We start from the raw sequence: 9,708 nt of genomic DNA on the forward strand, positions 1-9,708 counted from the left end.
TTGTCAGTTATACTTTGGCTTCATGTAACTTTGTCGTGAAATGTTTTTTACTCTTGTAGCAATCTTGTAAAATGACTGCTGAACCATAGTGAATCCATCTGATTCCTCACTACCTTGACTGACACATTACCACCTAAGTTGTGTTGAACTTTGTTCTTGATATCTCATATCTTCATCCCCAGTAGATGAATGTTGGATGGTGAATATTCAAGTTTACCATCACACTTGCTAAGCAAAAATATTTTTCTTGATGTACATTTTAACATCTGTAGTCAATGATTTTATAATACCCTTCTGGTCACTGATACCCTCATAGGATAAACCACAGCGTTCAGTTCCACCTGTGCCAGCCGCTGTGGCCGAGCGGTTCTAGGCGCTTCAGTTTGGAACCACGCTGCTGCTAAGGTCGCAGGTTCAAATCCTGCCTTGGGCATGGATGTGTGTGATGTCGTTAAATTAGTTAGATTTAAGTCTAGGGGACTGATGACCTCAGATGTTAAGTCCCATAGTGCTTAGAGACATTTGAACCATTTCAGTTGCACCTGTCAGCTTTGACCAGTGACATTATGTAAAGGTCCAAGATGCTACACAAACACAATTTCAAAATAGTGACAAGTAACAGTACCTATTTCCATGGCATGTAAATATAAACATCAGATACAGACTCATACAAATTCTTAATAATAAATGTTGATGCTTAAGGGCCAACCATGGTTAATCAGGGATTCTGGTTGGAGACAAACGAAAATCCAAAATAGCAATTGCAAATTCATGATAACAGTAAAATGTATTAAATGAAACAACCAGCAAGACACCATGTTCCATTCAAAGGGACACAGCCAGTTTCCTTCCCTATCCTTTCATAATCTGAGCTTGTGCTCCATCTATAATGACCATGCTGTCAGCATGTCATTAAACTGCAATTTTCCTTTATTTTAACACAACATTAGTGCAAACTGACTGTAACTGGTAACAAACGCATTACTTAAAGGGCCGATACCAATACATAAAAGCCTAAAGGCAGTGTCAGTACATATAACAACAACAACAAATCACAGAAATTAAAAAGCGGTATCACGAATATCAGTTGAGCTATATAGCTCAACTTCAACTGCTGATACCAATACAGAAAGCCAAAAATAACTATGGGCAATGAAAACATTACTTGACTTACATCGCTCAACTGAAAAGACCGTATCAATGCAGAGAACCAAAATCTATGAAAGTAGTTGCACTTGATAGCACTTTGGCAGCAATGTAACAAAGTGGGTAAACAACACAAAAAGATGAACCACAGTGTTAAAACAATTAATCAACTCCAAATACATAATTTAAAACCGAGTAAGGTAACATTTGACTCACATTTGGGAGGACGTCGTTTCGAACCCACATCCGACCATCCCGATTTAGGTTTTCTGTGATTTCCCTAAATTGCTTCAGGTAAATGCAGGGATGGTTCTTTTGAAAGGGCATGGCTGACTTCCTCTTCCATCCTTCCCTAATCGAATGGAGCCAATGACCTCACTGTTTGGTACCCTCACCTCAAATTAACCAATCAACCAAAATTTGAAAATCATAACTGACATATCAAAAACAACTTTAACAGATCAAAAACTCCAACTTGCCAGACAAATTTTGGCATGAAAGAGAAAGTAAACGTAAATAAAAACCCCAATGCCACACATGAAACGCAACAAACTTAACCGAAACCTCCCCATCCCCAACTAAAAAGAATCAAAATAAGCACTCACTGCCACCCACACTCATTTAACTTGAAATCTAGTTGAGGCCTATTGTTTCCTTATTATTTTCATGAGAAATACAGAAACACAGAAGAATGCTATTCTGACCGCTGAAAAGAAACCATCAAATCCATACAAAGACTACATACACTGCATCTACAATATTCTCCCCATTACATCTAACTATTGTAAAAATTTAATAAACTCGTGCCACAACATATGACTATTAAATATTAATGAAGGATCCATTTTACAAAAATTACAGTGTAGTATTGGAAACCAGTAAAACAAAATAATGAAACAAAGGAAAATTTGTTACGTAACGTAGAAAATGTGGCGGTCTCTCAAAGGATTTAACTTGCTGGGCAAAAATTTTATTTTCAAAAGGGAAATTTGTTTATCACGTAATTATAAGTCCACATAAATTGTTAGCGCTGTACTCAGTCCTTATTAGGACAACCAGAAGTAACATTTAATCTCTGAAATTTCAGGAGCCTCAACTCATTATCAACTGTCACACTGCAGCTTGAAGGTGATGGGTGGTATCAAATGCTCAAGTTGACACCCCCCCCCCCCCCCCCTCTCTGTGTCTTACCTAGTACAAGAAGTCTGGGCCTTAAGTTAATAGGAGACCTGAACATGTCAGTTTTCTAAGAACACAAAGTAATTTGAACCAATCTCACATAGCTTCCTGTCACTGATACCTTTTTTTGATTACATGACAGTTCCTTTCTGGCAAGTTGAAATCGATCCTATTACCATAAATGACCAGAAAATGCTCTAACTTTTCTTGAAAGTCTACGCCACTACGGCGTACAAGGCAGGTGTTGAATATGATGTTCAAGCCATCTGTGACACTTTTCACCCAGACTATTTCACATTGAGAGTCTATAATAATCTGACTAGATATTATCAATTTCTTTACAACAAATCTGCTGCCACTATTGCCATCTTGTCTAAACTTGTGATGTGGTTTTGAATTGGACTTGAAGATTTTGCTGCTACTAACTTCTTACTTTGACCACATATTTGTTTGCAGTATTGTGTGGGCATATTAGTGTTGGTAAACAAAACTAATTCTGGAACCTTATGACTGGTGCTGCTGTCCTTGACTAATATCACACTTATGTTCTCTCTTTCTGATCTGGAAAGATGAATGTCCTATGTGATTAATGTAGCTGATCATTTTATGTCTCCAGTTATACATAATTCATCATCAAGTCTGGGGGAGTTCCTGTAAGTTAAAGATCCCTCAGTACACATGAGGATATATTCTAGTGGCTGCTTGCACTATGGTGGAGTAAATTGTTTCTCAGTTGCTTCAGAATATTTGCTAAAACAGTTGATCATGAGGCTTGGATACTGTTGATCTGCAGTTTGACCATTTATTTGACAAGATGCACTGTAAGCTTTGAAAGAAACCCCAGCTGTCTGTTTTCCAGCAATCTTGTGGTGTAACAAGTTTTCTCATTTTTGGGAATCAGTAACCTGTGTTCACCTGTGAAAATCTTCAGTGATCTAAGCCTGCATGGCCATGTTAGTCTGATACTTGGCACTTAAAATATTCTGATATTTATGGCCATAATTTTAACAAGTAAAGTAACTCTGATCATGACATTAATAACTTCAGCATTCCTGAGCCTGCTCATATTTATGTTTGGTTAAAAATTCAAAGCCCATTTTTATTTATATTTGCTGTGCAAGGTATACACATCCTCAACAAGGTCTTCATTGACTTTGCACATCTAGGTTCAGATGTTTGCAACAATTTCCAAATGAACAGAAGAACCACAAATATTCAAGTGACCTGAAGCTAAAATAAGTGAATGATCAATTCATTCAGATCAATTTGTCGTGGTGTAAATTTTGCAAAAAATAATAGTACTTACCTTCAAAGGAAAAAATCCAAAAGTAAAAGCAGAATTTTGATATGTGACAGTGTAAGAACTCTCTTGATGCCTGCCTTGTTACCTCAAAATGTGGACTGTTCAGTGGATTATAGAACTGCCTAGCAAAAGAATACAAAAGTAAATAAATAAAAATGAAGCATCAGTCCTTTTATATACACTGCTGGGCAAAGGCCTCGTGTGCAATTTTTTTATGCTTTATGGTCTCCAGTGCTGTGTGTCCATCGTATTTCTGCATGTTCTTCAATATCATCTAGCCACCCTTCATTATCACCTTTTGTCAATCCTTTCTTATATCTTGGAGTTCGCCAAAAAACTTTCTTGGTCAATCTATTCATCTAACTGTGTCTTACACTTCTCTGTTCCATTTTCATTACAGTTACAGTAATGTCTTAGATCATGTCTGTTCCTTGATCCATTTTATTACTTTCCCTGTATCTCATACTAAATTTACTCAGACATACCCTCAGTTTCTGAATGGTTTGTTTGTCAAATTTAATGAATGGAGCAAAAATATGACTCCATTTAACTGCACAATGGAGTTTTCTCCAAATTTTAATAGCCAAATGAAGGGTAGGAAGGGAACAAATTGGGCATCAAATCATGTGGGTTTGTTTTGGGGTGGTGGTAATAATAATTGCCACTCCATTTCTTCCCCTCTCATTCCCTATCCAGTACAGTTTACATCCTTTACTTAGTGGTTTTTCACCAACTCCTCTCCACCTAGTCTCAGCAAGTCCCAAGATGTCCAATTTCCTCCTTTCCATCATTTCTACAATTTCTTCTAACTTCCCAGTTAGAGTCCTTACGTTTAAGGTGCCCAGTCGTAAACCATCTCGTAATCCTTTTCCATTGCTTGGTCGGTTTCCTTTAAACCTGTTCTGTGATCCGAGGCATGTTCCCTTTCTGAAAGCAGTTGATTTATAGTGGTCAGAGGGGGTCTGCAGGAGGAGGTGGAAGGTATCAATGATCGAATGATAAAAGCCAGAGTATGAGTGAAAGGAAAAAGCATTGAAATCATCCAAACATATGCCGGTGTGTACAAAAAAGGAGAAGGAGGAATTTGAAGATGACATGCAAAAGCAGCTAAATGGAGGTAATCAGATTATAATAGGGGACCTCAATGCACATGTTGGCACAGACAGGAAAGGATTCGAGGAGATAATGGGACCAGAGGGCTGGGGGAACCGAAATAGAGAAGGAAAATTGTTGCTGGAATTCTGCAAGAGGAATGGGCTGGCGATCGCAAATTCCTGGTACAAGAAGAGAAATAGCCACAAAATAACTTGGTACAGTGGAGACTGGTCCCAAACTTCAGTAGTAGACTATGTACTAGTGGATAGGCAGATGATGTGCAGCCTCACAGATGTTAAGGTCATTCCATCTGAGGCCTTAGACAGTGACCATCGGCTGTTGGTAGCCACCCTGAGAGAGAAAAAAGATAGGAGGGCAACAGACATACAGGAGAAAAGGTTGAAGACATGGATGCTGAAAGAGGATGAACGGAGGACCCAGTACCAGACACTGATCAGGAAGAAGCTGCCAAAGGAAGATCAGAGAACAGTGGAAGAAGAATGGGGAGATTTTAAGAGGGCTCTAGTTGAGGCAGCTGAGACTGTGTGCGGAAGAACTAGCACAAAGAGGAGAAGTAAGGAAACCCCATGGTGGAACAACATATGTAAAGAGGCAGTACTTCAAAAGAACAAAGCCTTCAGAGAATGGTTCCAGACCCGAACAGAGGAAGCTAGGGTAAAATATAAGGGAAGCAAGAAAGCGGCACAGACCTTAGTAAGGGCGGAGAAGAAGAAGTGGATGGAAAAATGGACAAGACTGTTAGAAGAGGACAGTGAAGGGAACAAAAAAGTACTTTACACCATGGTAAGAAATAAGAGGAACGATAGAAGCGAGTGCCTGAGGATCATGGATAATAATGGAAGAGTTGTGGAGGAAATGCATGAGCTCAAAAAGATTTGGAAGGAGTACTTTGAAAATCTGTTGAATGCCGTCAAGCGGGTAACTAACAGCGATGGAGAGCCTAAGGCAGCAGACGATTACAATAGTGGGGAAATTGATGATCTAACTTGGAATGAAGTGGAAGAAGCCATAAAGAGGATGAAAGGGGGCAAGGCACCAGGTTGGGACGAAGTAACAGTGGATATGATACGAGCAGCAGGAGAAGTAGGAACCCAGTGGCTATACAGAGTGCTGAGGGTGGTGTGGAAGGAGAACAGAATTCCTGAGGATTGGAAGAAAGGAATTATAGTCCCAATCTTCAAGAAAGGGGATAAAAGGAGATGTGAGAACTACAGAGGAATCACCCTGCCATGCCACTGTGGAAAAATCTATGAAAAGATCCTGGAGAAGAGAATAAGAAGCAGTATTGAAAGTAGACTGCAAGAGGAGCAGTATGGTTTCAGACTGGGAAGATCAACAACGGACCTCATATTTGCGGTAAGGCAACTGCAGGAAAGGCACTATGAGTACGGGAAGGACTGAATCATGGCCTTTTTAGATATTGAGAAGGCGTGTGACAGTATCTATAGGGACAAGCTCTGGGATGTGCTGAACGCAAAAGGGATAGATGAAGAGATAACACGAAAGGTCAGAAAAATGTATGAGGGAAGTGAGAGTTGTGTGAAAGTGGGGAGGGAACGTACTGCATAGTTCAAGCTGGAAAATGGGCTGCGACAGGGAAGTGCACTTTCGCCTTTATTGTTTATTATTGTTATGGATGAAATCCTACAGCAAGTATCAGATGCAATTGGAGATCATAAAATGAAAGCAGTGCTTTTTGCCAATGACCTGATGTTATGGGGAAATTGCGAGAAGGAGGTGCAAGAGCAGTTAGATGTATGGGAGGCAACGGCAGCACAATATGGAATGCATTTCTCTGCAAAGAAAAGTGGAATAATTGTCACAACAAGGAAGAAGAATAGGCCAAATGTGGATATAACTTGTGGAGGGGAAAAACTACAAGTGGTAGAGAACTTCAAGTACCTGGGAAGCATGATTGAAAGTAAGAGGGGAAACGCAATGGAAATAAATGAAAGGTGCAGAAAAGCAGGGCAGTTCTTCAAATGCATCAGGGGGCTTATTTGGAGCAAGGAGGTGCCACAGAAATCCAAGGGAATTATATACCGAACCTACTTTGTCCCCATATTGGCATACGGAAGTGAGACATGGGTAATGCACAAAAGCGACAAAAGTAGAATACAAGCTAGTGAAATGAAGTTCCAGAGGAGCAGGTTGAGTGTAACAAGACGAGACAGATTGCGAAATGTGTACGTGAGGGAAAGACTAAAGGAGGAACCAGTACAGGACAGGATAGAAAAATCAAGACTGCAGTGGTATGGACACATGAAGAGAATGGATGAGGGAAGAATTCCAAAGAGGATGTTTGATCTGCAACTGGAGGGGAAGAGGCCCAGGGGAAGACCAAGAGATAGATGGGTGAAGGGAGTGAAGGAATGTGTGACGAGAAGAGGAGAGAACTGGACGAAGGTGGAAGAGGGGGAATGGTGGAAAGACAGAACACGATGGAGAGGCTTGTGTTCCCAACAGACCCAGCCAGTGGCTGGAAACTGTCCAAGATGATGATGATGGTAATAATAATAATAATAGTAGTAGTAGTAGTAGTAGTAGTAGTTTGAAAGTAATCAGGGTAATTAATTCTCCTGAAAAGGACAGACAAGCATGGTGTAAGCTGTCTTGTCAGTAGACCTGTTCCACTTTTTAAGTGTTCAGCCAATAAATCACAGTCTTTGTTTTTCTTTCCAAACAATATTATTGATGTCATGATTCCAGTTTAAGTTATTTGTAGTTGTAATCCCTAAGTATTTAGTTGAATTTATAGCCTTTAGATTTGGCGATTTATTGTGTACCCAAAATTTAGCATATTTCTTTTAGTACTTGCACAGGTGACTTCACACTTCTCTCTCTTTTCTTGAGTCAGTTACCACTTTTTGCACCTTAACACATCTTGTGTCTATTGTTTTGCAATTTGTTATGATCATCTGATGACTTTACAAGATGGTAAATAACAGCATCATCTACAGTCTAAGAGGGCTGCTCAGATTGTCTCCTGTGTCATTTATGTAAATCAGGAACAGCAGAAGGCCTGTAACACTTCCTTTGGGAACACCAGATATTACTTCTGTTTTAATCAAGGACTTTCCATCTTTTACTGTGAACTGTGACCTTTCTAACAGAAGCTCACAAATTCAGTCGTGTAACTGATATGGTATGCCACAGACACGCAATTTGATTTGAAGTCTTTTGTGAAGAAGGGTGTCAAAAGCCTTCTGGATATCTAAAAATATGGAATCTATTTGACACCTCATGTCGATGGCACTCATTACTTTGTGAGAAGAAAGAGCTTTGTGTTTCACAAGAACAATATTTTCTGAATCTGTGCAGACTATTTGTCAATAAATCATTTTCTTCAAGGTAACTCTGTTCAAACACAGTGTCCGTACCAAAATCCTACTGCAAATTGACGTTAGTAACCTAGGTCTGTAATTCCGTGGAGCACTCTTATTTCTTTTCTTCACTACTTGTGTGACTTTGACAACTTTCCCGCCTTTAACGGATCTTTTGACAAGCTATTGTATAGGTGTACTCTGAAAGATCCTGACTGGTATACAATGTAGACCAGAGGGCTCACCTTTATTAAGAGATTTAAGCTGCTTCACTAAACCAAGGATATTTGCTTCTAAGTTACTCATGTTGGAAGTTATTCTAGATTTGAATTCTGGAATATTTATTACATTGTCTTTTGTGAAGGAGTTTCAGAAAACCATGTTTAGTAATCCTGCTTCAGTGAACTGTTGTTAGTAACATCACCATTGTTATCACACAGAACAAATATTGATTGCATCTTGTCGCTGGTGTACTTTACATATGACCAGGATCTCTCTGGGTTTTCTGCCAGATATTGAGACACAGGGTGTTTTTTTGCAACAAAAAAAGTTATGTTCACGGTAAAAAGAGTCCACAACTTAACAGCATTTAAATCAAAAATGGTAATAAAAACGAATGGCCTGAAATAAAAAACCCAAACAGTCTAACTTACACAATGCCTAACTACACTGCTCTTCCTTGCTGTTGTGTTGTTATTTATTAGAAATAATAACTGAAGGGTTGGTTGGCATATCATATTGAATATTTACGACTACTTCTGAAAACTGAATTTTTCCGAGTCTTTCTAAAAAAAAATTGTAAATTGCATGGTCAAGGGTATGTCACATTGTACAAGGTATTGAAGTTTTTTTTTTTTTCCATTCCATTTGTGTAAGACACACAGGCAGAAAGATTATTTAAACAAGCTGTACATAGCCTCTTTGCGGTCCCGATCACAGCAAAACGTACACATTGTAGTATACTCCAAGATTTCTGTACTTTGTACATTGGATTTGATGCTTCAGTTAGTGTCTATCTTTAAGCATTTGCCTATCAGTTCCTTGAAGCTCTCCTATGAGTCAACCTTTTAACTATTTGTGCTGCCCTTTTTATACATTCAGAACTGCCAGTTGGTTGTATCTGGTGCGGGACCCACATGTTTGAGTAAAATTCTGTCATGTTAAAGTGCTCCACATGACTACAAATTATCCCACATAAAGTCCAATTATTTACATATATCCCTTTGTATTAACTCTCCTGATTATAAACACTGAGTGGTATGAAGGGACTGGCTCGAGTGTTAAATTTTCCCCACAATTTCTCCTTCAGTCTTTTCCCATGTATGCAAAACTGAAAAATTAACTATATTCTGGTGACATTTGAGGAGCTAATTGAAAAGGTGCTATAAATAATAGTACTAAATTGTCCCACAAAGGAAATTTACACTCTAGGGTATAAATTATATTAGGGAAGCTTAAAAGTGATGCCAAATGTAGCTGAAATCCTGGCAGATTATACTGCAGGACCTTATACAAGAGTTAAATTGCAAATTATCAGTAAATAGGTATCACAGATATTCTTGATTCCTTTTGGAAAGTACAGGTGGTCAAGCTCCATTTTGAAATGTTTCAGATTTGTGTGCCTGTGACAACACAACAAAG

This window comes from Schistocerca americana, chromosome 1, assembly GCF_021461395.2.
Source record: "Schistocerca americana isolate TAMUIC-IGC-003095 chromosome 1, iqSchAmer2.1, whole genome shotgun sequence".
In the NCBI taxonomy this organism is placed as follows: domain Eukaryota; kingdom Metazoa; phylum Arthropoda; class Insecta; order Orthoptera; family Acrididae; genus Schistocerca; species Schistocerca americana.